Source organism: Lampris incognitus, chromosome 10 (assembly GCF_029633865.1).
Source record: "Lampris incognitus isolate fLamInc1 chromosome 10, fLamInc1.hap2, whole genome shotgun sequence".
Lineage (NCBI taxonomy): Eukaryota > Metazoa > Chordata > Actinopteri > Lampriformes > Lampridae > Lampris > Lampris incognitus.
The window spans coordinates 51,473,604-51,500,964 of NC_079220.1; the positions used below are offsets into that span (position 1 = coordinate 51,473,604).

General features: G+C 46.7%; 1 pseudogene; it reads left to right on the forward strand.

Annotated features, from left to right (window-relative positions):
- LOC130119856 (ras-related protein Rab-26-like) overlaps positions 1-27,361 on the forward strand; it is a 108,224-nt pseudogene that overhangs the window by 72,448 nt on the left and 8,415 nt on the right.

Sequence of the window (27,361 nt, forward strand, 5' to 3'; positions counted from 1 at the left end):
GTGTGCACTCATCTTTCTACTGAAGAATATAATGTGATGTTTATGTCTGTCGTGACTGTTTGATGTGTTTTGCATGTCTGTGATAAGTGTCACGTGTAGATTTATGTTTAATTTGTGTGTTAATCTCTTGGACAGAACTGCCAAAGGATGCAAAATGAATTTCAGTGCAAACTGACAAAGTTTTATCATACCATATTATATCGTATCATATCGTATCACATCATATCGTATCACATCATATCGTATCATATCATATGTATTGTATCATATCATATCGTTTCGTATCTTTTCATATCGTTTCATATTGTATTGTATCATATTGTGTCGTATTGTATCATACCTTATATCGCATCATATCGTATCATACCATATCGTATCATATCATATCTTATAGTATCATATCATATCATACCGTATCGTATCTTATCGTATCATATCATATCATATTGTATCATACCGTATCATATCGTACCATACCGTATCATATCGTATCGTATCATATTGTATTATATTGTATCATACCGTATTGTATCATATTGTATTGTATCATATCTTATTGTATCATATCATATCATATCATATCACATCTTATCGTATCATATCTTATTGTATCACATCATATCTTATCATATCATATCGTATCGTATCATATTGTATTGTATCATATCTTATCGTATCGTATTATCGTATCGTATTGTATCATATCATATCATATCATATCGTATCATAAAACCTACCAACCAAAGGATCCCTCCTTGCTGTTATTTCAGTGTTTACGTGACTCTTGGCTTCGTGCCTCTTTTGTCTATGTCTCTGCAAGAAAGGGGATATAATGGTCCAAATTTTTAGGGGTTTGTCCCATTCAGAAGACAGCCGCTAGCATTTTGCTATTCAGACTGCAGATCAATCTGTGTTTATGTCTCTATCTTTATTGAGTTGTTTTGTTATTAGATCCAACATATTCTCTCTCTCTACACACACAACCTAACACACAGTGTTTCTGATAGTTTATTATAATTAACTATATAAGTTAGTTCACCACCATAGATCAAATGAATTTGCTTTTCTTTAAAATTCAACTTAAAAGGCAAAAAGTATCAAAGTAGAGAACAGCAAGGATAGCAGCATAATTGTAGCCATTTTCATTTTACACTACACCCATGATGAAGGCGATTCGGTTGGTTTATTCTTTTTTTTAAGTGATTGACCTGTAACACTGCCCTTGGGTCAATCCATATCATTTTACTACAGAAATGCGAGATACTACATCATTGCTCCATGTTTTATTCAAACAGGACAAGTGGTGTATTGATGTATCGCAGGTGAAGGAGAGGTGATTGATATACCACAGTCCCTCCCTCTCCTCCTCCTCCTCCTCCTTCTCCTCTACACATGCACAAACACAGAGCCAAATAGTGTAAGTGTATGAATGTTGGATCTCAGTGGCTTGAGTCTTTATTCCCCAATTTCCATCTGGGGCAAGTGGTTTTTGAGAAATCCTGTATGATGGATGAGCCAATTAACAAACAGACAAACTGATGAACAGACAGAGTCTTACCCATTGCCCCCTTCATCCTCTTCGTCCAAGTTGGGGACAGGCAAGAGGAGGGGAACGAAAGTGAAGGAACAGGAGCGGAAAAAATGCCGAAGAAGATTGAATGTGATTGAGCTAGGGATGCTCGGCTTGGCTTTTAGTGGGGACTTTTAGCCCAGTAGGACAATGGTTGGCATGACAAGCCTTATCCCAGGGGGGCTGTTAATGCCTTGTTCCTTTTGTCGCCTGAAGAGATTAGTCATCCGTCCACCCATTTGGTAGACTTTCAGACCCCCCCCCCGGCACTGGGTTCTTTATGGGGTGAATTTGCTAGCATCGGAAGGAATGAAATGAAATGAAATGAAGCAGAATTTCTTCTCCAAGGAATGAAATGTTGGGAATATTGTAACCAAACAAAATATGCTGTTAAATTTATTCAATATGCAATTCACATGTAACTTTAGAGATAAATGCATTTTGACTTCGGGGGAAACCAGTATACGATCCCCCCCTTCACTGTAGCAGTATTCACCGCTCCGCCATAACAACTTTTCTTCCAGAGTGTCACCTTATTTCAGATATCTGTAAAAGTGAACAAAGCAGCGGGGGAGGTTTGACTCTTACTTAGCTAATCTGTGCACTGGTGCAGGATGATTAATGTTTTAGCTACATCGACTTTGAGAACAGGAACACCGATCCCGGATTACAGGATGAGGAATGAAGCTGATAAGAATTACCTGGCCGCTCATGCAAACCAACCCATTCATTTGGCCAGTATAATGTGATTTGTTTTATTGCGGATCACTTCCACTGTTTGTGTAAGGAGGTGAGGATTTGATTTCCCCCTAGGCTGGTGAACTGGGAGTACAGAATAGGGAACTGAAAGTAAACCTAAAAGAGACACTGAATTGGATACTTATGGGCTAGCTGTTGCAAGCTAACTGTTGGCTTGTGTGTCATGTGTTCAAACAGCTCCATAGAAAAAAAAGTTTTTGTTTGCTGTTTGTTATTTCTCCCTTCTACAATTTTCGTCAACGGTAAAGAATTTTAAAATGATGTATATTCCTAGAAAATTTGGGGAAATCAACTGATTAAATCATTGATTGAGTGATTGATTGATTGATTTGCGAACCCTTGCTTTAACTTCTGACACCAACATCATTACTACATTGTTTGTTATTTTAAAAGAATTGATTAAAAATTATTCATTTCTGAGCTTTCGGCAACTGAGACCTATTGTGAGTGCATTTAAAGCTGAACTCCATGACATTTCTCCCTATTAAGTTGTTATTTTAATCCATATGGACCATGGAGTCACATCACATAATACTAAAAGGCATTTTTACAGTAGTTGGCGACACTACAGTCTCCATATACTGCTGTTGAAATATTTTGATCCAATAGGATGAACACTCCTATGGCAATAAAGTAACAGTGAATTAACAGGGGAAAGTTACAGATCGTAGTTTTGAATGAGTTTAAACACATTTAATGCCAAAGATGCCAAAGATGCTGCTTTTTCCTGCCACAGCAGCTTTTCAATAAGACCTGGAAATGACCTTGTTTTTTTCTCTTTCCATTTGATGAATAGAGGGATCGTCACAATATGGGACTTGTTGACAGTCAAATAGACGGTTATCAGTTGCTCACAGGACCTCGAAGAGGCGATGGGCTTCAATTACAATATCCTATTCCGCAGTGCCAACCCTGCCATGCCAGCGATATAACCATGCCAACCATGCTGTTCACCTCTGAGGAGCAAATGTACTTGGAAACAGATGGGGTGGTCATTTTCAACTGCAAGGACTGATGTTAATTCAGTTTCTTGTGCAGTTTCAGCCTGAATGTGAAAACAGACAGTAAAGGGAGACAGAAAATATTGGGTGCGGAGAAATTGGGATGACATGCAGCAAAGGATGCTGAGCTGGACTCAAACCGGGTTACTGTGATCGGCCCTAAGGCACGAGGATTCCTCTCTTCTGGTTATTTATCACCACCAACTTCAAAGAGAGAATACAGATGTGGCCATCTGCCTGAGGAGATCTGCAGAGGAGGAGAAGTGCCCCTACGGGCCGAGAAGGGGAAAGTACCTCACAAAGGGGGGAGCAAGGAAGGAGGTTGCAAAAAAGAGAAAGCGTGACAATAGTTTTCCAAAGTTAAAACAAACTGGGTTTAATCTCAGTGTCACATTCAGGCCTTCTATGCCTCCTCCCTCTGTCTAATCCTCGTCCTGCACCTCTCACACCACTCACCTGTTCCCCATCAGGATTACACTGCACCATATTTAAGCCCGCTCTATCACTGCCTCCTTGCCAGATTATCAAGTCTCTCATGTCTAGCTCGAGTTTTTCTCTTGTCATGTCTAGTCCTGCTCACAGCTATTTCCCTTGCCTAGTCTTAAGTTTTGATCCATGCAGTCATTGCCGTGCTGGTTTTGTCTGTTCTGAGGCCGCCGTGACCGGCTACGACGCCATGTGTCATAGCTACTCCCAGTTCCGGTCACTCCAGCCCTAGTTTCTACTTCTCAAGTCTCGTCCTACTCCCACAACACCATCGCAGTCCAGAGTCCCGTCCAGTTTTTCTGTTACCCAATTGCCCCAAAACTGTTGCTGGTTATTCAATCTGTGTATTTGTACTAGTTTGGCTGTTAATTTGTTTGTTGTCGAGAGCGTTTCACGTCTGTACCATGTTACCATGTCACCACCATGTCTCTGCCATGTTCTCGTCATGGGTTTTCCTGATACCGTCAGGTTTCCTACCAGTAAACCTTTTGTTTCACCTGTTACCACGTACACATGTGGGTCCTCAATTCTGGTTCCCATTGTGACACTCAGGGGCCCAAGCTGATCTTTCCTCATCGCTCGTTTATCTTTTTGTGATGTTGTCCTTATCTCCACGCCCTTCCACCACCCTCGCCAGCGTCGACTACAGCAAGGAGACATGCTGGCAAGATACAGATGCTGGCTGGTACATGACTACTTAACGACTACTAATTCATGTTCATGAATGCTAATGGAGATTAATGCACCTCTGAAGGCGAGACACTGGTGGAGCAAACCACATATTTCTTCTTTGTCCCTGGTCCTGCTCTTCTCTGTGATGCATGACTCTCTCCAAGCAAGGTTACCTTAGCGGCGCCTCCATTAGCTGCTTTTTATGCAAATTTCGAAGTGAGTAAGAAACGAGCAGGAAAAGAAAATGAATGGAAAAGCCAAAATATTGTAAAAACATCTCTAAAGTGTTCCCCCCCCCCCACTTAAGTTGCGATGGAAAAGTTGATGTTCAGGTGAGGAGATTTTGCAATCAAGTAATGGAGTAATGGAAACGGGCTTTATGAACTTTTCCAATGACCAGTAATTCTTTACAAACCTTTTGTTTTTGATGATCTAGTCCCCTCATATGTACGGTTTTGTATTGAGGAATGATTACGCTAGGGATAAAAGATCGTTTGCACAGATTTCATTTGGCTATTGGTGCTTTAAAACAACAACCGGGGCTGAGGGGTCAAAACTCGGGATGGAGAAGGGGATTGAGGTTGTTGACAGTGTCCTTCCTACAGCTGTTTCATACAGGACATCTGAAATAGGTCCCTCTGTCCGGGTAGCCTAGTGGTCTATTCCGTTGCCTACCAACAGGGGGGTCGCCGGTTCGAATCCGCGTGTTACCTCCGACTTGGGCGGGCGTCCCTACAGACACAATTGGCTGTGTCTGCAGGTGGGAAGCCGGATGTGGCGATGTGTCCTGATCGCTGCAGTAGCGCCTCCTCTGGTTGGCCTGGGGCGCCTGTTCTGGAAGGAGTAGCGTGATCCTCCCACATGCTACGTCCCCCTGGCGAAACGCCTCTCTGTCAGGTGAAAAGAAGTGGCTGGCGACTCCACATGTATCGGAGGTGGTAGTCTGCAGCCCTCCCCGGCTCAGCAGAGGGGGTGGAGCAGAGGCTGGGACGGCTCGGAAGAGTGGGGTAATTGGCCGAGTGCAATCGGGAGAAAAAAGGGGGGGGGGGGTCAAACAAACAAAAATGAAATGAGCAAATCCATCCAGAACTTCACCTCATGGTTCATCGGTCTGGGGTTTTGAGGCTAAAGATACTCAGGCTGCCGTGAGGCCATACCGTGGAGTTTGAACCTTGTTGTATGGCTGGAGGAGGTTTTGTCAGAAGAGAGCAATGTAATGCTGCTCTTCTAATCCTGTCCTTCCACCTATTTGCCCCCCTGCAGACCAACCTGCTGCAGTAACCCCAACCCACAGTTTGCTGCTTCATCTTTACCTGGTCAGTTGACGGCTCCAAACAAAATGATATTTTATTCTCTTTGAGTAATATTCTATTGAACAATATTGTATTGGCTTTGCGTTGCAATGGTTAATGGGTGCCTGTAACTAGACGGTGTACCGACCCAGCAACTGTGCGTTTGTGAGTTTACATATATCTGTTTGTGTGTGTGAGTGACTTAAATGTTGGGGCACACTCAAACCAGACAGTTGTGAGACTGAACGGCCTGTAAATGTGCCACGGTGAGGCTTCAACTAAAACTCGTTTATCGTCACCTCAGAATTTCAGGTGCACAAATTGTGCTGGGAAATATTATTCGGCGCCACGGATACCGGTGCATTCCCCGATGAATGGACCGTGTCACTCACACATCAGCTGTAATTGGGTCTCTTGCGTAGTATGTCAGTACCGTGTCACCGCCGTTGCAGCGGATTGCTCGCTGTCCCTGACTTTGACGTGACCTGCGAAGAGGCTGGAGTGACAAGAAAAACCGATCTAAAGTCCGGGAGGCTGCTGTCCTTCCATGTCAGTTGAGTGGGCATTAAAACACCACTTCACTGTTCCTCTTCGCCTCATCGTGGAGACAAGGGGCGGCACGGAGGCCCGAGTGGTTAGCACTGTTGGCTCACAGCAAGAAGGTCCTGGGTTCGAACCCTGGGCCATACCAGGTCCTTTCTGTGTGGAGTTTGCATCTTCTCCCCATGTCTCCTTGGGTTTCCTGTGGGTGCTCTGGTTTCCTCCCACCATCAAAAAGACATGCATTGTGATACCCGGGGTAGCGTAGTGGCCTATTCCTTTGCCTACAAACACAGGGATCCCGGTTCAGATCCCTGTGTTACCTCCGGCTTGGTCGGGTGTCCCTACAGACACAATTGGCCATATCCGTATGTGTCCTGGTCGCTGCACTAGCACCTCCTCTACTTGGTCAGGGCACCTTTTCAGGGGGGACTGAGGGGAACAGCATGATCCTCCCACGGGCTACGTCCCCCTGGCGAAACTCCTCACTGTCAGGTGAAAAGAAGCAGCTGGCGACTCCACATGTATCAGAGGAGGCACATGGTAGTCTACAGCCCTCCCAGGATTGGCAGAGGGGGTGGAGCAGAGACCGGGATGGCTCGCAAAAGTGGGGTAATTGGACGGGTAAACTTGGGGGAGAAAAGGGAGGGGGAGGGGGGAGTCCCGGGTTTGAACCCAGGCCATCCCAGGTCCCCACACGGCAGCTGACCACTGCTCCCAACTACACGGCTGCCCGCCGTTCCCAGTGTGTGTGCTGGGTCGGGTTAAATGCAGAGGATGAAGTTCCTCACAGGGATTACTGAAGTGCATTTTATCTTATCCTACTCCATCGCTTCCCCTCTCTCTGTTTCATAACCCGTATTTTCTGCTCGCTTATCAGTCGAGTGCCCTTTTTTATCGTGCGCCCATTGCTAAACTATACAGACGGGAGCGCTGCTGCCCTGTATGGTGTGCGAGGGAGGTGAGGGCGGTCAGGGCTGCTTGACATTTTCCATCGGAGCCACGTAAGGGGATTAAAAAGCAGACTGTCTGTCCTCCTCTCACGGGCTCTTCTCGCAGGAAAGCAGCAGCGCCGTGGCACGTTCAGCAGAAATGGCAGAGAGCACTTTTTCACAGTACCAAGACATGCCAAGTTTTAGAGTGCGAGGAACATGGGGGAGTTTTGTAGAGCATCACAAATACTCGATAAATCAAAGACAGTTTAGCGCACCGGTGGCGTTTTTGCAGCGGGTCGGCACCTTCGTGTTCCCCTCTGAGATGCGGTGGCTGTCTACTAAACCAGACTCAATCTGGCCTCTTCAGTACCCACGACCCCCGTAGCTCATCCAGAGCATTAAAACTCGAGCCGTCCTCGTACCTGCCAGAGCCCCAGTTGTCCCAGATAGCCCCTTACTGCCCCAAAGAAGCCACGCTTACCTCTGCTGGCATAACGTAAGCTTGTGAGCACTAGACAAAAAATCAAAAAAAAGAAATGCAAATCAGATGTATTTCCATTTGCTGCTTTGTGGCACTCGTACAGCTTCCCCGTGCAGAGATCTAACTCGTCCACAACACTCGAGGAAAAAAAAATCGAAAGGGCTGATAAGGATTCCTTCGCTTTAGAGGAAGAAATTAATAATTAATGATTCCATTTCTCTTACTAGCTATTATACAACCTCTCCTTTAACACATTGGGGCATCTTGAAAAAGGGCATTTTAATAGCTTGATGGAAATACAGCGACTGGCGAGCCGCAGTGAATTGTTAGTTCACTGAGCAGCTCTCATGTGCTGGAAGTAAAGTGTTGCTGGAAGAGAGCGTGCAGCTTTTCCTGGATCAGTAAGGTTTAAAAAAAACCACAATCATATGCAAATGACGGTTTGAATTGCTGTAGCTACGACAGCAAAGAGCTGGAAATGTCTTTGAATTTGCAGTGAGAGTACTATCACGCCGCTTACCAGAAAATGAGACCAAATTTTTCACAGGGACTCGCATGAAAGCTGTGTGCAGGGCAGGGCTGTGATGCAAGGGGGGAGTCAGGAATGGTTCATCTGGTCAATTAACTTCTGCTCGCATGTGCAGACACCGAGACAGCCACAGGCAGCTTAATAACAGATGCGAGCAGAGAGGGGTGCTCCGGTGGACCGTGTGTAGTTTACTAAACCAGTGAGCCTGGCACACGGTGAACTTTCCCATCTTCGACGAAGTCTACTCAACAATCATTTCCCCCTTTCTGGTCTCCAAACACTTCACAACACAATCTAAAAATCTGATCTCTCTCTCTCTCTCTCTCTCTCTCTCTCTCTCTCTCTCTCTCTCTCTCTCTCTCTCACTGACTGACTGACTGACTCTCTCCCTCTCTCGCTGACTCTCTCTCTCTCTTACTGACTGACTGACTGACTCTCTCACTGACTGACTGACTGACTGACTCTCTCCCTCTCTCGCTGACTCTCTCTCTCTCTTACTGACTGACTGACTGACTCTCTCACTGACTGACTGACTGACTGACTCTCTCTCGCTGACTGACTGACTCTCTCTCTCTCACTCACTGACTGACTCTCTCTCTCGCTCTCTTTCTCTCTCTTTTACTGACTGACTGACTGACTGACTCACTCTCTCTCTCTCTTACTGACTGACTGACTCACTCACTCACTCTCTCTCTCACTGACTGACTGACTGACTGACTCACTCTCTCTCTCTCTTACTGACTGACTGACTGACTGACTGACTCTCTCGCTCTCTTACTGACTGACTGACTCACTCTCTCTCTCTTACTGACTGACTGACTCTCTCTCTCTCTCACTGACTGACTGACTGACTGACTCACTCTCTCTCTCTTACTGACTGACTGACTCACTCTCTCTCTCTTACTGACTGACTGACTCTCTCTCTCTCTCTCTCTCTCTCTCTCTCTCTCTCTCTCTCTCTCACTCACTCACTGACTGACTCTCTCTCTCTCTCTTACTGACTGACTGACTGACTCTCTCTCACTCACTGACTGACTGACTCTCTCTCTGTCTCTCTCTCATATCTTGTGCCTCATGGCCTCATTGACGGCAGTGATCCATCGTCATGATTTTCCCTTCCTCCTAATCAATACAGATCCCATGCCCCATCCATCACAGACTTGTCAGCTTGATTGAAAGGAAGGTTTCCATCCCCACACTGACTGGGCGTAAATGCCACAAATGTAATAGCTGGCGCCCAGGTAGCGTAGCAGTCTATTCCGTTGCCTACCAACACGGGGGTCGGTGGTTCGAATCCGCATGTTACCTCCAGCTTGGTCAGGCGTCTCTACAGACACAACTGGCCGTGTCTGCAGGTGGGAAGGCGGATGTGAAGAGTAGGGTAATTGGCCAAGTACAATTGGGGAGGAAAAGGGGGGGGGGTGTAATCGCTGATAAAATGGTGGCGTATAATTGAATGGTAATAGTTGATATATTATATAATAGAAGAATTGAGATCGTTCAGCCAATTCAAGCCAAAAAATACTAATTTCTACCATTTTAATTGCACTTGACATTCATCCAATCGCATGCCTTCATCTCTTTGAATTAAATAATCAGTTTCCTCTTTGGTGTTGATAAAGCTGTAATTTAAATAGAAAGAAAGATTCTTATTCGTTGAAATCCACCTACAGGACTGTGTTCCCACCTTGTGCCACCAAGGACAGAGGGACTTGGGAGAGGAATTCGTTTTCCCTTTGAGTCAGATTTGCCTTTGCTGTCAGGCAGCGTAACACAACAGGTCTCTCACCTCCTCTCCGCCCATTACCACAACAGATGTCAGTGCTTATCTACATCCCGCCTGCGCCTACATGAAAAGAAACGCCAGGGAAGTGTTGATGACTTCATGTGAACATTCCCAGTGTTAGATAGGATGTGTTTGAATCTGTGTGCCATTTTAACTTCTTAAGTACAGGGTACTGATTCACCCAAATTAGAATTGTCAGCACGTTTAATGTGGTGCTCATTTTGTAAAAAAAAATGTTTTTTTTATAATATGAGTATGATATTGTATGACAAGTGAGGGAATTTGTCAAGCTGCTTACTGACCAAATCTAAATGTTTTCCTCAGCTGCCCTGCCTTCCAGTCTGTGAGGAGAATTCACCCTAATGGACGCCACACTGGCGGCATGGTGTTGCAGTGGTCGCCTCACAGCAAGAAGGTCCTGGCTTCGAGCCCCGGGGTAGTCCAACCTTGGTGGGTCGTCCCGGGTCGTCCTCTGTGTGGAGTTTGCATGTTGTCCCCGTGTCTGCGTGGGTTTCCTCCGGGGGCTCCGGTTTCCTCCCACAGTCCAAAGACATGTGAACTGGCCGTACTAAATTGTCCCTAGGAATGAATGTCTCCCCGCCTGCCACCCAATGACTGCTGGGATAGGCTCCAGCATCCCCGCGACCCTGAGAGCAGGATGAGCGGTTAAGATAATGGATGGATGGACTCCACACTGCAATTTTGGGCATTTTGCACATTTATTATGTCATATTATGTGATGGGGGAAAAGGGGAAATCTCAATTATCTGCCTTTTCAGACTGTGTGAGTTGATGTGAGACTGCTGGCTCATTGTGCCGTTGATCGATCAACGAGGCTACGACATGGCAAGCCGACTGTGCACTGTGATCCCGAAAAAAGGCAACCCAGGCACGTCCAACACGGTCTCTCGGAAAAAAATGTGCAGTTGCACTTATGATGGCATTCTTTTGCCCCAAGAAACCCCCCCAAAAAATTAGGATTTGGATCCATTAGTTTACGTTCTACCTACAGCTGATGCTCCGGTAGGACGCTGCTGATGGCAACGCACCAGGATGGCGTCGTAGCCTTGGTTTATATCATCATTTCACTTGGTACACTACAAGATCATGGCCCAGATTTTCAGACACCTCTTGAACTGAGTGACCCAAGGTGGCCAACCATCGTTCATGATGAAGAACATAGAAAGTTTGTCTCATCTCAGTTCAATGTTGACAGCTGGTGTCTGTCAACGAGTGGCCAGCACTAATTGGGAGGGGGGGGTGACCATGGGGGGGACACACTTTTTTAATGATCCTGACTGCTTGTGGGTAGAAGCTATTTAGCATTCTGCTGGATTTAGTACAGATGCTCCTGTACCTCTTCCCAGACAGCAGGAGGGAAAACAGGTTGTGAGAAGGGTGGTGGGGGTCCTTAATGATGCCGGAGGCTCTGTGAACACAGCGTTGATGGTAAATCTCCGACAGGAAGGGAAGACGGGCACAAATGATCTCGCTAGCTGTCTTCCCTATCCTGTTGGGCTGGTGTTGTTCGGTCGCTTTGCAGATAGCTCCGCAACATGTCTGTGAATGTTCTCATTCATCCAGGTCATGGTTATCCAAAGGAGTTGAATTCAGACTAGCTTGGTCTTGTCAGAAAGGCACGAACTGAGGAAGCCTCTTGGATGAGAGGCGAAACGTCTTCACGGATCTATACCAAGTCCAGTTGCACTTGATTCAACTCCAGGAAGTGAGACCGTAGGTTAGAATACTTTCAGTGGTGCCCCTGTAGAAGGTGGCGAGGGCTGGAATGGGGAGGCTCCAGAGGGGATGGCGCCGCTGTTGGGCCTTTTTAACGATATCCAAGGTGTTAATGGTTGAGGTCAGGTCATCCGCCAGGTGCACTCCCAGGAACTTGATGTTACTGACCCTCTCCACAGTGGCGCCATCGATGGTCAGTGGCATATGATGGTGCCTGCCGGCCCTCCTGAAGTCTAGCACCATCTCTTTTGTTTTGCTTATATTCAGGGGGAGGTTGTGGGATTCCCACCATGCCATTAGCTGCTCCACCTCCATCCTGTATGCAGCTTCATCATTACTGCTGATGAGACCAACTACTGTTTTATCATCTGCAAACTTGATGATGTGGTTGGTGTCAAATCTGGCAGTACAGTCATGAGGTAGCAGGGTGAATAAGAGGGGACTCGGGATGCAGGCCTGGGGTGAACCTGTGCTCACTAAGAGGGAATTTGATCTGTGGCTGTACTCATAGTCCTGGGCCTGATGTGTTAGCTGTTCTGTGTCATGCCTGAGCTAACACATCAAGCCAGGACTCTGCAGGCTGTGCCCATCTAGAGGCCACTGGCCACTCTTTCAAGGGTGAGGATGTGCACATCCTTGATAGGGAGGAACGCCGGTTTGAATGGGGAGTCAAAGGGGCCATCTAGTATTTGAAGAGGGAACGATCATCCCTGAACCGAGGGAGGGCCTAAGAGTACATCTGTCACCATTTTACAATGCTGTGATTGCAAACATTCCCAAATCCTATGTGAATAGTACACATGGCCATTGTATTTCTAGTTAAGGGTCATGGCAATTTGTATATGAAACCAGTCGTTTTCGGTTGTTGTGCGACTGTATTGTTTATAAGGGTGGGGATACCTGCAGTCAGTTGAGACTGAAGAGGTCACTTAGACGAGTGATGAAGCATTTCTCTCAGTAAACGTCGTGTCCAGATGAACTGACTCAACTCTGTGTGATTTCCATACCTGGATTATTGAGCATGCAGGAAGACAGGTTAGCTGATAGTTTAACATTAATGAGGAGAGGCAATAATCTTTTATATATGGAGGATTATACAGTTATGTAGCTGCGCAGAGGCACAAACTCGGTGTTCAAATGTACTGATGAATGTTAAAAGAACATAACAAATTCACCGCTGCATAGAAGAGCGAGAGAGAGAATTATCGCTCGCTATTTCGGAGTCCAAGTCAAATCACTCCACCCTGGGGGGGGGGGGGGATTTCATTGGAAAACAAGACAGAGCTCCCACTGCAAATTGCAATTTACCCCAAATTGGACTAATTTCCCTCATCATTTATACCCTTCTTACTCTTTCTCTCCTACACTACATTGTGGTGTAGGAGATACGGTACGGCGTAGCATGATGACTGCAGGAACGTCATATAGTTATCACCCTATAGAGGTTCATCTGTTCGACCTGTACACAGATGAGGTGTAACACAATTACTGCAACCTTCAGACTCCAAATCCTTAGCATCACTGTCAATATTTAAGCAATATTCATTCATTGACCTTTTTTAATTGAGATTTCTTTAATTAGAGCTTCATTCCCTTTAACATAATCACCGATGATCAAGTGATGGTCATTTGTATCTTTTTTACTAACAGTAACCTTTTAAGCAATAGCCACTTGGTTATTTCCGCAGTGAGATCCAGTACTCACCTCATGGTTTCAGTCTTGCTAATGCAAGTATAATCAGATTATATATGCTTTGCTTTGACTATGAATGTGACTTTATCCAATACCAGCACAGCCTAATTCCCATTCCAAGTCTTGCAATAAGGTCTCCAGATCCAATTTACAGGCAGGGCTTTTGGGGGCCTTTTTTATGATTCCCCAATAAGTGGTTCCCCAATAAGTGCTCCTGGTGTTTCATCACACTGAGGCACAGGAAGGTGCTTCTTCTGATGGTGCTCCCACTTCCTTGTTTCTCCTTGTCAAGGAGGAGAAATCCTGCTGAGCTGGTTCTCTTCCTGACTCTGCTTGGTATCTCGCAGCAGCAGATTCAACCGTAGAAGCTCCTATGACACCATGTCTACCTAAGTGGCTTTTTGCATGCTGAATAATCCAGGTAAACCCTCCCTTATAAACAAGACAGTGCCATATCGACCGAAACCAATGATCGGTTTCATATGCAAATATGGTCTGACCATTAACTAGCGTTACAATGGCCATGTGTACTGTTCACGGAGGATTGGGGAATGGTTGCAATCGTGGCGTTGTAAAATGGTGACAGATGTACTCTTAGCCACCCCCCGGTTCAGAGATGTTCGTTCCCTCTTCACATACACTACCGTTCAAAAGTTTGGGATCACCCAAACAATTTCGTGTTTTCCATGAAAAGTCACACTTATTCACCACCATATGTTGTGAAATGAATAGAAAATAGAGTCAAGACATTGACAAGGTTAGAAATAATGATTTGTATTTGAAATAAGATTTTTTTACATCAAACTTTGCTTTCGTCAAAGAATCCTCCATTTGCAGCAATTACAGCATTGCAGACCTTTGGCATTCTAGCTGTTAATTTGTTGAAGTAATCTGGAGAAATTGCACCCCACGCTTCCAGAAGCAGCTCCCACAAGTTGGATTGGTTGGATGGGCACTTCTTTGAGCAGATTGAGTTTCTGGAGCATCACATTTGTGGGGTCAATTAAACGCTCAAAATGGCCAGAAAAAGAGAACTTTCATCTGAAACTCGACAGTCTATTCTTGTTCTTAGAAATGAAGGCTATTCCATGCGAGAAATTGCTAAGAAATTGAAGATTTCCTACACCGGTGTGTACTACTCCCTTCAGAGGACAGCACAAACAGGCTCTAACAGGTACTATTTAATGAAGATGCCAGTTGGGGACCTGTGAGGCGTCTGTTTCTCAAACTAGAGACTCTAATGTACTTATCTTCTTGCACAGTTGTGCAACGCGGCCTCCCACTTCTTTTTCTACTCTGGTTAGAGCCTGTTTGTGCTGTCCTCTGAAGGGAGTAGTACACACCGGTGTAGGAAATCTTCAATTTCTTAGCAATTTCTCGCATGGAATAGCCTTCATTTCTAAGAACAAGAATAGACTGTCGAGTTTCAGATGAAAGTTCTCTTTTTCTGGCCATTTTGAGCGTTTAATTGACCCCACAAATGTGATGCTCCAGAAACTCAATCTGCTCAAAGAAGTGCCCATCCAACCAATCCAACTTGTGGGAGCTGCTTCTGGAAGCGTGGGGTGCAATTTCTCCAGATTACCTCAACAAATTAACAGCTAGAATGCCAAAGGTCTGCAATGCTGTAATTGCTGCAAATGGAGGATTCTTTGACGAAAGCAAAGTTTGATGTAAAAAAAATCTTATTTCAAATACAAATCATTATTTCTAACCTTGTCAATGTCGTGACTCTATTTTCTATTCATTTCACAACATATGGTGGTGAATAAGTGTGACTTTTCATGGAAAACACGAAATTGTTTGGGTGATCCCAAACTTTTGAACGGTAGTGTAGATGGCCTCTTCGACTCCACGTTCAAAGCTGCGTTCCTCCCTATCAAGGATGTGCACATCCTCACCCTCGAAAGAGGGGCCACTGGCCTGTAGATGGGTGTAGATGTTTGGACCAGATGAGACTGAAGAGGTCACGTAGATGAGTGACCAAACATTTCTCCCAATAAACGCTGTGTGAACTTTCTGTGACACGGCCCACCATGGCAGAACAGACATGGGGGTCAACAAATGTTCATCACTGCAGCCACAAAGACTCACTTCCTCAACATGCCAGAAGAAAAGAGGAGGCGGGTAGCCTACTGTAGGACTCCCTCATCCAAAACGGCGGCCGGCAGCCATACCAACATGTACCCTGACTCTGCCAAATGATGGACGCTAAGCAGCTATGGGCTTGGCTTGGATGGGGGACCTCTGCCGGAAGTGGTGTTGGTGGGCCAGTAGGGGGCAGTCTTCCCTCTGGTCCTAATAAAATAATAAAATAAAAAAAAACCACCAAATCCCAATGCCCCAGTGCAGTGATAGGGACACTGCTGTAGGAGACGCCGTCCTTCGGTTGAGACGTTAAACCGAGGTCCTGACCCACTGTGGTCATTAAAGATCCCGTGGCACTTATCGCAAAGTGTAGGGGGTTCCCCGGTGTCCTGGCAAAATTCCCAACCTGGCTCTCTCCATCTGGCCACCTAATCACCCTCCCCCCCATGTAATGGGCTCAATGATTCCTCCCTCTCCACCTCAAGCTGATGTATGGTGAGAGTTCTGGTTCAAAATGGCTGCCGTGCATCACCCAGGTGGTGCTGCACATTGGAGTGAGTTATACCCTTCAATGTGAAGTGCTTTGGGCGTCTAGATAAAGCACTATATAAATGTAATTATTATTATTATGATTATAAAACAGTTATGAAGGATGAAGAGCACCACGGCATATGCTGGAGCTGAAGGCATCCCAACCCCACCTTCTCTCCAGAGGGGCAAAGGTCGAGCTGTCTGTCACCAATAAGGCAGCAAGGGCCTTTTTTTTCTCTGCTTTGCATCTTCGTGTTTATGCCTCATTTATCAGGGAATAAGTCTTTTTGTAACAGCTGAATGGGTTTAACCTGAAGTCAGAACTAAGAGGGGTTGCTCATGACAACGGTCAAAGCCACTTTCCCCCCCTAATAACAAATCCACTCATAATTAATTTTGTCAGGCCCATTAAATCAAAACTGTAGAACGGCTATGTTTATATTCACTTATTTGCAAGTGCAAATAGCTCTCTAGTTAACTGCCCCCCCTGCCCCGACACACACACACACACACACACACACACAGATACTGACACCTTTTCTTCTGTATTTTCCTCTCCATGCATCTTCTCCCTGTGCACACACAGAAGCTCAGTCTGTGATGTGACTTTTCAAACATGTCGTCTGTCACAGCCGTGCATGCATGCGTATGGACGGCCATGTCAGAGTCTCGTCTCCTGAAACATAAAAGCACCTTTATTCTCTGCCCACCCGTGGACACAGGAATTAGCCCACAATGCTTTGCTTTCGTTCTTTCATGCTCCATGCCTGGCTTTCGCCTGCTTTTTTTTTTTTTTGATGTCGCCACTGTGCTGCCCATCTGTTTTGTTTTTTTCCCCCCATTTCAAAGGGACCAAAGTCTTATTCCATATGCAAATCTACACAAGCGCGTCTGAATTTGTGTATATTTGTGTGTGTGTATAGGTGTGTGTCCGTCCGTCGGTATTTGCAGTTGTGTGCAAGCCTGCATAGATGTGCATGAATGTGCCGGCTGTCACGGCGCCGTGTTGGACACTCTCTCAAAAAACCAAACCGGAAGAAGAAACTTGACTGTTGTGTACACACCAGAAGAAGAAACACTCTGTTAAGCTTGGCTGTTGTGTACACACCAGAAGAAGAAACACTCTGTTAAGCTTGACTGTTGTGTACACACCAGAAGAAGAAACACTGTTAAGCTTGACAGTTGTGTACAGACCAGAAGAAGAAACACTCTGTTAAGCTTGACTGTTTTGTACACACCAGAAGAAGAAACACTCTGTTAAGCTTGACTGTTGTGTACACACCAGAAGAAGAAACACTCTGTTAAGCTTGACTGTTGTGTACACACCAGAAGAAGAAACACTCTGTTAAGCTTGACTGTTTTGTACACACCAGAAGAAGAAACACTCTGTTAAGCTTGACTGTTGTGTACACACCAGAAGAAGAAACACTCTGTTAAGCTTGACTGTTGTGTACACACCAGAAGAAGAAACACTCTGTTAAGCTTGACTGTTGTGTACACACCAGAAGAAGAAACACTCTGTTAAGCTTGACTGTTGTGTACACACCAGAAGAAGAAACACTCTGTTAAGCTTGACTGTTGTGTACACACCAGAAGAAGAAACACTCTGTTAAGCTTGACTGTTGTGTACACACCAGAAGAAGAAACACTCTGTTAAGCTTGACTGTTGTGTACACACCAGAAGAAGAAACACTCTGTTAAGCTTGACTGTTGTGTACACACCAGAAGAAGAAACACTCTGTTAAGCTTGACTGTTGTGTACACACCAGAAGAAGAAACACTCTGTTAAGCTTGACTGTTGTGTACAGCCCAGAAGAAGAAACACTCTGTTAAGCTTGACTGTTGTGTACACACCAGAAGAAGAAACACTCTGTTAAGCTTGACTGTTGTGTACACACCAGAAGAAGAAACACTCTGTTAAGCTTGACTGTTGTGTACAGACCAGCCCGCCCCCCCCCCCCCGGGACCGGACCTACATTTTACCCGGCACTGGCACACATTCTTTCGGGGCGTCTTACCATGACTCTGCCTGTTCCTACTGGTAAACTCCCCCCCCCCCCCCGCTGTCTCTCTGCTGGGGTAAAACTCTGATCAAAGCTGACTGAGACTGAATAACACCGTCCCCCTCTGCAAATCCCCCTCGCTCTGTACATCCTAGCGGAGGAGGGGCTCGGCTGACAACCTGAGCTCCAACAAGAAGGTTCTACAGTGTGTGTCATTCTGCAACACGGCAAGGTTCCTGATTTCTGTGACCCAAATGTTCACTCTACGAGTTGTATATTTGTGGATTTTGTACACGCAAAGAACTCGTATGTCAGTGACAAGAGCACTAGAGGGCGCTCCAGATCTCTCTGGAGCGCCCTCTAGTGCTATCCTGGTGAATTTTTTTGCTACTGTACCAAGGAAAACATGAAAGGAAGGATGAAGTGATGGCTACAACACATGGTTGCTTTTATTAATTAATTAATTAATTTATTTTTACCCCCTTTTCTGCCCAATTGTACTTGGCCAATTACCCCACTCTTCCCGGTCGCTGCTCTGCCCCCTCTGCAGACTACCACATGCCTCCTCCCATACATGTGGAGTCACCAGCCGCTTCTTTTCACCTGACAGTGAGGAGTTTCGCCAGGGGGACGTAGCAGGGGGGACGTAGCAGGGGGGAGGATCACGCTATTCCCCCCTCTTCCCCCTGAACAGGCGCCCCAACCGACCAGAGGAGGCGCTAGTGCAGCGACCAGGACACATACCCACATCCGGCTCCCCACCCGCAGACACGGCCAAATGTGTCTGTAGAGATGCCCGACCAAGCCGGAGGTAACACGGGGATTCGAACCACCAATCCCCGTGTTGCCAGGCAACGGAATAGACCGCCATGCCACCCGGGCGCCCTGCAACACATTGTTAACCTTACACATGATTGGCATGTGAACAATTGTGAAAGTTGGAAACGTTGCCTTGAAAATAAGAATAAACTATGTCATTTGTTTTGTAAATGACAGCAATGGCAGTAAAGAGGAAACACATACAGGGAGGTCCCGGGTTCGAACCCCAGGGTTGTCGAACCTTGGGGGGGGGGGGTCATCCCAGGTCCCCTCTGTTTTGAGGTTGTATGTTCTTCCCGTGTCTGCGGGGGTTTCCTCCCACCATCAAGAAGACATGCGTGTTAGGGTTAATACTCCTGCCTGTGCCCCTGAGCAAGGCACTGGAAAGAAGAACTGGAGTTGGTCCCCGGGGCGCCGCAGCTGCCCACTGCTCCTAGCTACACGGCTAGGATGGGTTGAAGCTTTCCCCACGGGGGGGGGGGGGTAATAAAGTAGTAAAAGAAAAAAAGGGGGGTATCAGTAGTCCTACACACAAGCCACCATCAGCTGTGTGTGTGTGTGGGGGGGTTCTGGGGGGGGTTCTGGTCTTTCTTTCCTACCTGCAGTTGGGATCCTTTGACCGCCTCATCTGTCGGTGTCCTCGTCTGTCCCTCGTTCCCCTGGCTTCTCCCCTTCCACGACTTCCTGTGTGTCTGTCTGCTGTCGTCCTCGTCCTCCCCGTCGTACACTTGGCAAGGGCTACAGATCTGCTCCACTTGTCTGCCCATAAACCGGGTTTTCTTTCTTCTCTCTCAGTTCTCTCTTCGTCTCTCATCTCAGCTCTCTCTTCGCTAGGTCGTCTCTCTTCTCGAGACGAGAGACGAGAGAGAGAGAGTCGCGTCTCGCGCTCTCCTCGAAGTCTCGTCTCTATAGACTCTCACGACTCCTCGGATCTCTCATCTCAGCTATCGTCTCGTCTGAGCTCTCTCCTTCAGCTCTCTCTCGCTCGGTCTTCTCTCTCATCTCTCTCTCTCTCTCGTCTCTCTCTCTCTCTCTAACTCTCACACACTTCATCTCTCTCTCTCTCTCTCTCTCTCTCTCTAACTCTAACTCTCACACTCACTTCATCTCTCTCTCTCTCTCTCTCTCTCTCTCTAACTCTCACACTCACCTCATCTCTCTCTCTCTCTCTCTCTCTCTCTCTCTCTCTCTCTCTCTCTCTCTCTAACTCTCACACTCACTTCATCTCTCTCTCTCTCTCTCTCTCTCTCTCTCACACTCACTTCATCTCTCGCTAACTCTCACACTCACTTCATCTCTCTCTCTCACTCTCACACTCACTTCATCTCTCTCTCTCTCACTCTCACACTCACTTCATCTCTCTCTCTCTCACTCTCACACTCACTTCATCTCTCTCTCTCTCTCTCTCTCTCTCTAACTCTCACACACTTCATCGCTCTCTCTCTCTCTCTCTCTAACTCTCACACTCACTTCATCTCTCTCTCTCTCTCTCTCTAACTCTCACACTCACTTCACTCTCTCTCTCTCTCTAACTCTCACACTCACTTCATCTCTCTCTCTCTCTCTCTAACTCTCACACTCACTTCATCTCTCTCTCTCTCTCTCTCTAACTCTCACACTCACTTCATCTCTCTCTCTCTCTCTCTCTCTCTCTCTCTAACTCTCACACTCACTTCATCTCTCTCTCTCTCTCTCTCTCTCTCTCTCTCTCTCTCTCTCTCTAACTCTCACACTCACTTCATCTCTCTCTCTCTCTCTCTCTCTCTAACTCTCACACTCACTTCATCTCTCTCTCTCTCTCTCTCTCTCTCTCTCTCTCTCTCTCTAACTCTCACACTCACTTCATCTCTCTTTCTCTCTCTCTCTCTCTCTCTAACTCTCACACTCACTTCATCTCTCTTTCTCTCTCTCTCTCTCTCTCTCTCTCTCTCTCTCTCTCTCTCTCTAACTCTCACATTCACTTCATCTCTCTCTCTCTCTCTCTCTCTCTCTCTCTCTAACTCTCACACTCACTTCATCTCTCTCTCTCTCTCTCTCTCTCTCTAACTCTCACACTCACTTCATCTCTCTCTCTCTCTCTCTCTCTCTTTCTCTCTCTCTCTCTCTCTAACTCTCACACTCACTTCATCTCTCTCTCTCTCACACACACACACACACACACACACACACACACACACACACACACACACACACACACACACACACAACTTCTGCAGTTGTGTCTCCGCCATCGCTTTCGCCGTAAGTGGGAGAGGCTCGGTGCCGAGGCAGCGAGCACAGAAATAGATGAGCTCCTCTGCTGCCCCCCGCCCCTGCCCCCCGCCCCACACCGCAATTGGCATTTAGCTTCCTGCTCATCTGGCCGGCGATCCCAAAATTAATCTTGATGGTTCAGCCTGGGTCATTTGTGCTATTGTGTTTTCCTTCGTCGCCTCCCGTTTTATCTCTTGCGAGGCCTGCAGTTCAAACAGTTCCCCCAGAGGCTCCGGGTGTTTGTCACATCGAGTCGAAAGGTCAGGGGAGAGAATACGACCCTTGGCACACCATTTCTTTTTCAGGATTTCCCCCCCCCTTTTTTCTCCCCAGTTGTACTTGGCCAATTACCCCACTCTTGCGAGCCGTCCCGGTCGCTGCTCCACCCCCTCTGCTGATCCGGGGAGGCCTGCAGACTACCACATGCTTCCTCCCATACATGTGGAGTCGCCAGCCGCTTCTTTTCACCTGACGGTGAGGAGTTTCACCAGGGGGACGTAGTGCGTGGGAGGATCACGCTATTCCCCCCAGTCCCCCCCCCCCCCAAACAGGCGCCGTGAGTGGCCAGAGGAGGCGCTAGTGCAGCAACCAGGACACATACCCAGGTGTTACCCATTGGTGGTGGTTGAAGTGAGCTACCCCCTTCAATGTGAAGCACTTTGGGCGTCTAGAAAAGTGCTATATAAATGTAGTGATGATGATGATGATGATTATTCCCACATCAGGCTTCCCATCCGCAGCCATCTGTAGGCTCGCCCGACAAAGCCGGAGGTAACGCGGGGATTCAAACCCGCCATCCCCGTGTTGGTAGGCAGCGGAATAGACCGCTACGCAACCCGAGCGCCTCACGATATTTTACAGTCTTGATCTCATTCAGAGGTCAACAGAGAGGAGGCAAGACAGATAAATCAGATAAATGTCAATATGTGGAAAATGATTAAGCTGCAGTAAGCGGAGGAGGTGGGAGGAGGTGGGAGGGTGGGCCTTCGACTAACACAGAGCGAGTGGACGGAGCGCAAATGGGAAAATGTATTAATAGAGGAAGGTAGCAGGAGGTGGTGGACGTTCAAAGGAAAGATTTGACATTTTGAATGTCGTAAGACGCAACTATCTGAGAGGATTCACTGAGTTTCAGCTACCGGCACCGACGTGGCTCCGAGTATGGTGGATGCTCCCGGTATTTGCACTGTACGAGGCAATTCGAGTGCCAGGGTAAAGGGGTATGGAGTGATTAAGTTAAGCTTCAGAGACAACTTACAAATCCTGACAAAGGTGTAGAAATCAGGCAATGTGGTGAGATGCCTAAGTACTAGCTAGCATTAGTGTTTTAGCCTTTAGCAGGATACTGGATAATGGATGGATGAGTGGAGGGTGTCGCCATAATGCTCTGCTTATCACATCGCCCCTCTTCATGCAAGCCCCTCCGTTGTTGCGAAGCCTCCCTGGACCCGATAGAGGGAAGGCTAATTGAACCTTCTGTTATTTCTCCCCGTTTCAGCACTCCCTCAAGTCTCTACTGGTTTGTCTCTCACACAAGCAACTTCGTGCATGCCGCCTGTCTTTATTTCTCGCCATGTTCCTCCGTTGCCGCCCAATGACTGCTGGGATAGGCTCCAGCATCCCCGCGGCCCTGAGGGCAGGATAAGCGGTTCGGAAAATGGATGGATGGCTGGATGAACCTGGCCAATTGCCGATCCAGGGAGGGCCGCAGACTACCACATGCCTCCTCCGATACACGTGGAGTCGCCAGCCGCCTCTTTTCACCTGACAGTGAGGAGTTTCGCCAGGGGGAGGTGGTGCGTGGATGATCACGCTACCCCCCCGTCCCCCCCCCCGAACAGGTCTTGCAAACACTGCATGTTGTCGTCTGAATAACCATATGAATGGCCAGTCAGTAGATGATTAATAAAAATCAGCCTCTGCAAATACAAGTGCACTTGCTCGAAAATAGTCACACCGTTGTTCATACAGCGATGTCTAAAGGCCTCTTCAGTTTTCAGTTCAGCGCCGTTAATCTGTTTTGTCGTCTGGCCGACTCATCCCGCATGTCACCTGTCTGTGGTAATGAGAGGTTAATGGAGGATATTTATTCTCCGTGAAGCAGTGACAGAATGTGGCATCGGGAAATAATGATAGTCTCTGGGAAATTACCCACGGGGTGATCGGCCTCTGTAAGCTGATGAAGGATGTCTGATTTTCAAGTTATGATTCATTCACAATGAACGCTACAAGTGGAGACCTTCAGCAGCGTGCTGTCAGATCCAGAGAGCTTCCTGTTTCCCTGGTGAGTTTTGATAAGACCCGTTGTGGGAGGCTGACGGACGGGTTTATGAAAGCCCTCCATCCTTGAGCTGCTCTTTCAGGCCAAGTTCTCCTAGTAGTCCTTCGGAGCAGCAGAACTGCTGGTTGTAATTGCCGGTTACTCTATTTGGCAGTGTTCTGTCGGTTAACACTGAATTCCTACTTAGAAGAAAGAAGAAGAAGAAGAAGAACGCCACTTTATTTGGCCATCGTACAGGGCACAACGAAATCTGTCCTCCGCATTTAACCCAACTTGTTGTGTAGGAGCAGTGGGCAGCTGCAGCACCCAGGGACCAACTCCAGTTCTTCTTTCCACTGCCTTGCTCAGGGGCACAGGCAGGAGTATTAACCCTAACATGCATGTGTTTTTGATGGTGGGAAGAAACCCACACAGACACGGGGAGAACATGCAAACTCCACACAGAGGGGACCTGGGGACGGCCTGGGGTTCGAACCCAGGACCTTCTTGCTGTGAGGCAACAGTGCTAACCACTGGGCCACCGTGGTGCCTTAGTTGGTCAGTAGATCCTGTACTGATATATCAGTTCACCAACACAGGACTCATACAGGCGGCTGAGCGCCAATGTAAAGTCTACTGAAGCCAGAATTCACATAATATAAACAGTTGGTGTTTGGGGAGAGTAGGAGTATGTCTGGAGGGAAACACTGTCAGATTTTCAGGTTGGTTCTTGTTCTTGTTGTCATTGTTGATTTGCTTTCCTTGTCGTTTAGTTTTTGTTTTAGATTGTTGTTGTTTTAGTTTCTACACCTTTAAGCTTGACAGTAGTGCGGGGCAAATAATTCAGTGTTATCGTTTGTCATTTTTATAATTCTGTCCTTTACTACTACTACTACTGCTACTACTACTGCTACTACTACTACTACTACTGCTATTACTACTGTCGGCTACAGCGGATCATCCGTCTCCATCTCTTCCTGTCCTCTGCATCTTCCTCTGTCACACCAGCCACCTGCATGTCCTCCCTCACCACATCCATAAACCTCCTCTTTGGCCTTCCTCTTCTCCTCTTCCCTGGCAGCTCCATATTCAGCATCCTTCTCCCAGTATACCCAGCATCTCTCCTCCACACATGTCCAAACCATCTCTTGCTTTGTCTCCAAACCGTCCAACCTGAGTGGTCTCTCTAATATACTCGTTCCTAATCATGTCCTTCTTCATCACTCCCAATGAAAATCTTAGCATCTTCAACTCTGCCACCTCCAGCTCCACCTCCTGTCTTTTCGTCAGTGCCACTGTCTCCAAACCATATAACATAGCTGGTCTCACTACCATCTTGTAAACCTTCCCTTTAACTCTTGCTGGTACCCTTCTGTCACAAATCACTCCTGACACTCTTCTCCACCCACTCCACCCTGCCTGCACTCTCTTCTTCACCTCTCTACTGCACTCCCCATTACTTTGGACAGTTGACTCCAAGTATTTAAACTCATACGCCTTCATCACCTCTACTCCTTGCATCCTGACCATTCAGCTGTCCTCCCTCTCATTCACCTACAGGTAGTCTGTCTTGCTCCTACTGACTTTCATCCCTCTTCTCTCCAGTGCATACCTCCACCTCTCCAGGCTCTCCTCCACCTGCTCCCTGCTCTCACTATAGTTCACAATGTCATTCGCAAACATCATAGTCCACGGAGACTCCTGCCTGATCTCGTCCGTCAACCTGTCCATCACCACTGCAAACAAGAAAGGGCTCAGAGCCGATCCTTGATGTAGTCCCAATTAATTTGTAGAATTTTATTTGTGTAGCCCAATATCACAAATTACACATTTGCCTCAGGGGGCTTTACAGCAACACAACATCCTGTCCCTAGACGCTCGCATAGGATAAGGAACAACTCCCTAAAGAAAATAAAAAATAGGAAGAAATGTCACGGAGAGCAACACAACAGAGGAGGGATGTCACTCCCAAGATGGACAACGTGCCGTAGATGTTGTGTTTACACAGTTTACACAATACAACATTGAAACAGGATAACAGAATCATGATGGAATTATAAAACATACGGAGACTATGAGCGATGAAACATTTCTCTCCGTAAACGTTGTGTCCAGATGAGCCGATTCCCCTTTCTGGGATTTCCGTACCCGGATTATCGAGCACGCATCAAGACGTTGTCAAACCCTCTGGCTCAATTCTGCTGTCAAAACTAATGACGGCCAAAATTCCACTCCGTAAAATTTCTCACAAAGTGAGATTTGAAATATTTGCGGGAGTATTATTTGGAAACTAGTTTCGCTTTGACGTTACACTTTACATTAGCAAACGTTTCAACGCGATGAACCGCAGTTGGATTCTCAAACATGGTATTTTTGAGTATTTAATTAGATGTCCTGATTATAAATCAATATTATATATCAGTTATATCATTATATAGCAATATTTCTGTGTTAAGTATGCTGAGAGAGCCTCAAACCCGGGGTCAAATTCCATTTATGTGCAAACCTACATGGTCAATAAACATGATTCTGGTTCTGATATTGTGTAAAATTCCCCATGAGTATCATAACAGTGACATCGTCCACATCACCCAGCACTACTGGACCCTACAGTACATGATGTAGGCCTTCCTTCTCAGAGGACGTTCAGCTCTTTGACCTTTTTTTTCTTTTTAAGCACAAACAAACGAGGCCACCGCCGTCCCCGGCGCCCCTCTTGGCGGTGTAAGTAAGGTCGGTCGCTGTAATCTCAGGCTCTCGGAAAGAGGCTTCCCACTTGCCGAGGAGGCCCCGGAGTGTGCAGAGGAGCCGGTGGGTTCCCCTTTCTCCTCCTCGCCGAGCCATAAACGCCACTCTTCGCTCGTCCCCTACCCCGATTAAGGGTCCTCAGGGGATTGCCTCCGGTTTCTCAAATCACTAAGCGTCTTTGACCTCGTTAACTCCGAGCAAACGCCGTTTCCTTTGCGGCCTGGCGCACGTTAGGAGTATGGAACGGGTAATTAAGCGACAACGGCGTCAACAATACATGCAATTTGATTCACAATAGCTTTAAAAGGCCCAACCTAATCACCGCGAAGCCTTTGTGAAACCCGGGCTAATGTCTGCTCACACATGGACAGACAACGCCGCTTCACCGCCGCGGGGGAACGCAGAGGTTGAAGAGTTCAGACAGAACACGCACAAACGCCATTAAAACCCTAATCCCTCCCTTACCGGGGTCAACATGCGGCCCTTGTGGCGAGGTAAGAGTAACGGTGGGGATCGTGGAAGATGCTGGCCGGTGCTCAGCGGTGGCCAGCGTGCAGAACCTTTCATGACGCGGGTTAGAGAAGCTCTGGTGCGTTCTTCAGAGTGGCTCTGCAGCGGGACCCTGTGGGACGCCCGGTACGTTTAGTCACTTGTTTAGTCAGTTGTTTAGTCAGTTGTTTAGTCACTTGTTTAGTCAGTTGTTTAGTCACTTGTTTAGTCAGTTGTTTAGTCAGTTGTTTAGTCACTTGTTTAGTCACTTGTTTAGTCACTTGTTTAGTCAGATGTTTAGTCACTTGTTTAGTCACTTGTTTAGTCAGTTGTTTAGTCACTTGTTTAGTCAGTTGTTTAGTCACTTGTTTAGTCACTTGTTTAGTCACTTGTTTAGTCACTTGTTTAGTCACTTGTTTAGTCAGATGTTTAGTCACTTGTTTAGTCACTTGTTTAGTCAGTTGTTTAGTCAGTTGTTTAGTCAGTTGTTTAGTCACTTGTTTAGTCACTTGTTTAGTCAGTTGTTTAGTCACTTGTTTAGTCACTTGTTAAGTCAGTTGTTTAGTCAGTTGTTTAGTCAGTTGTTTAGTCAGTTGTTTAGTCACTTGTTTAGTCAGTTGTTTAGTCAGTTGTTTAGTCACTTGTTAAGTCAGTTGTTTAGTCACTTGTTTAGTCAGTTGTTTAGTCAC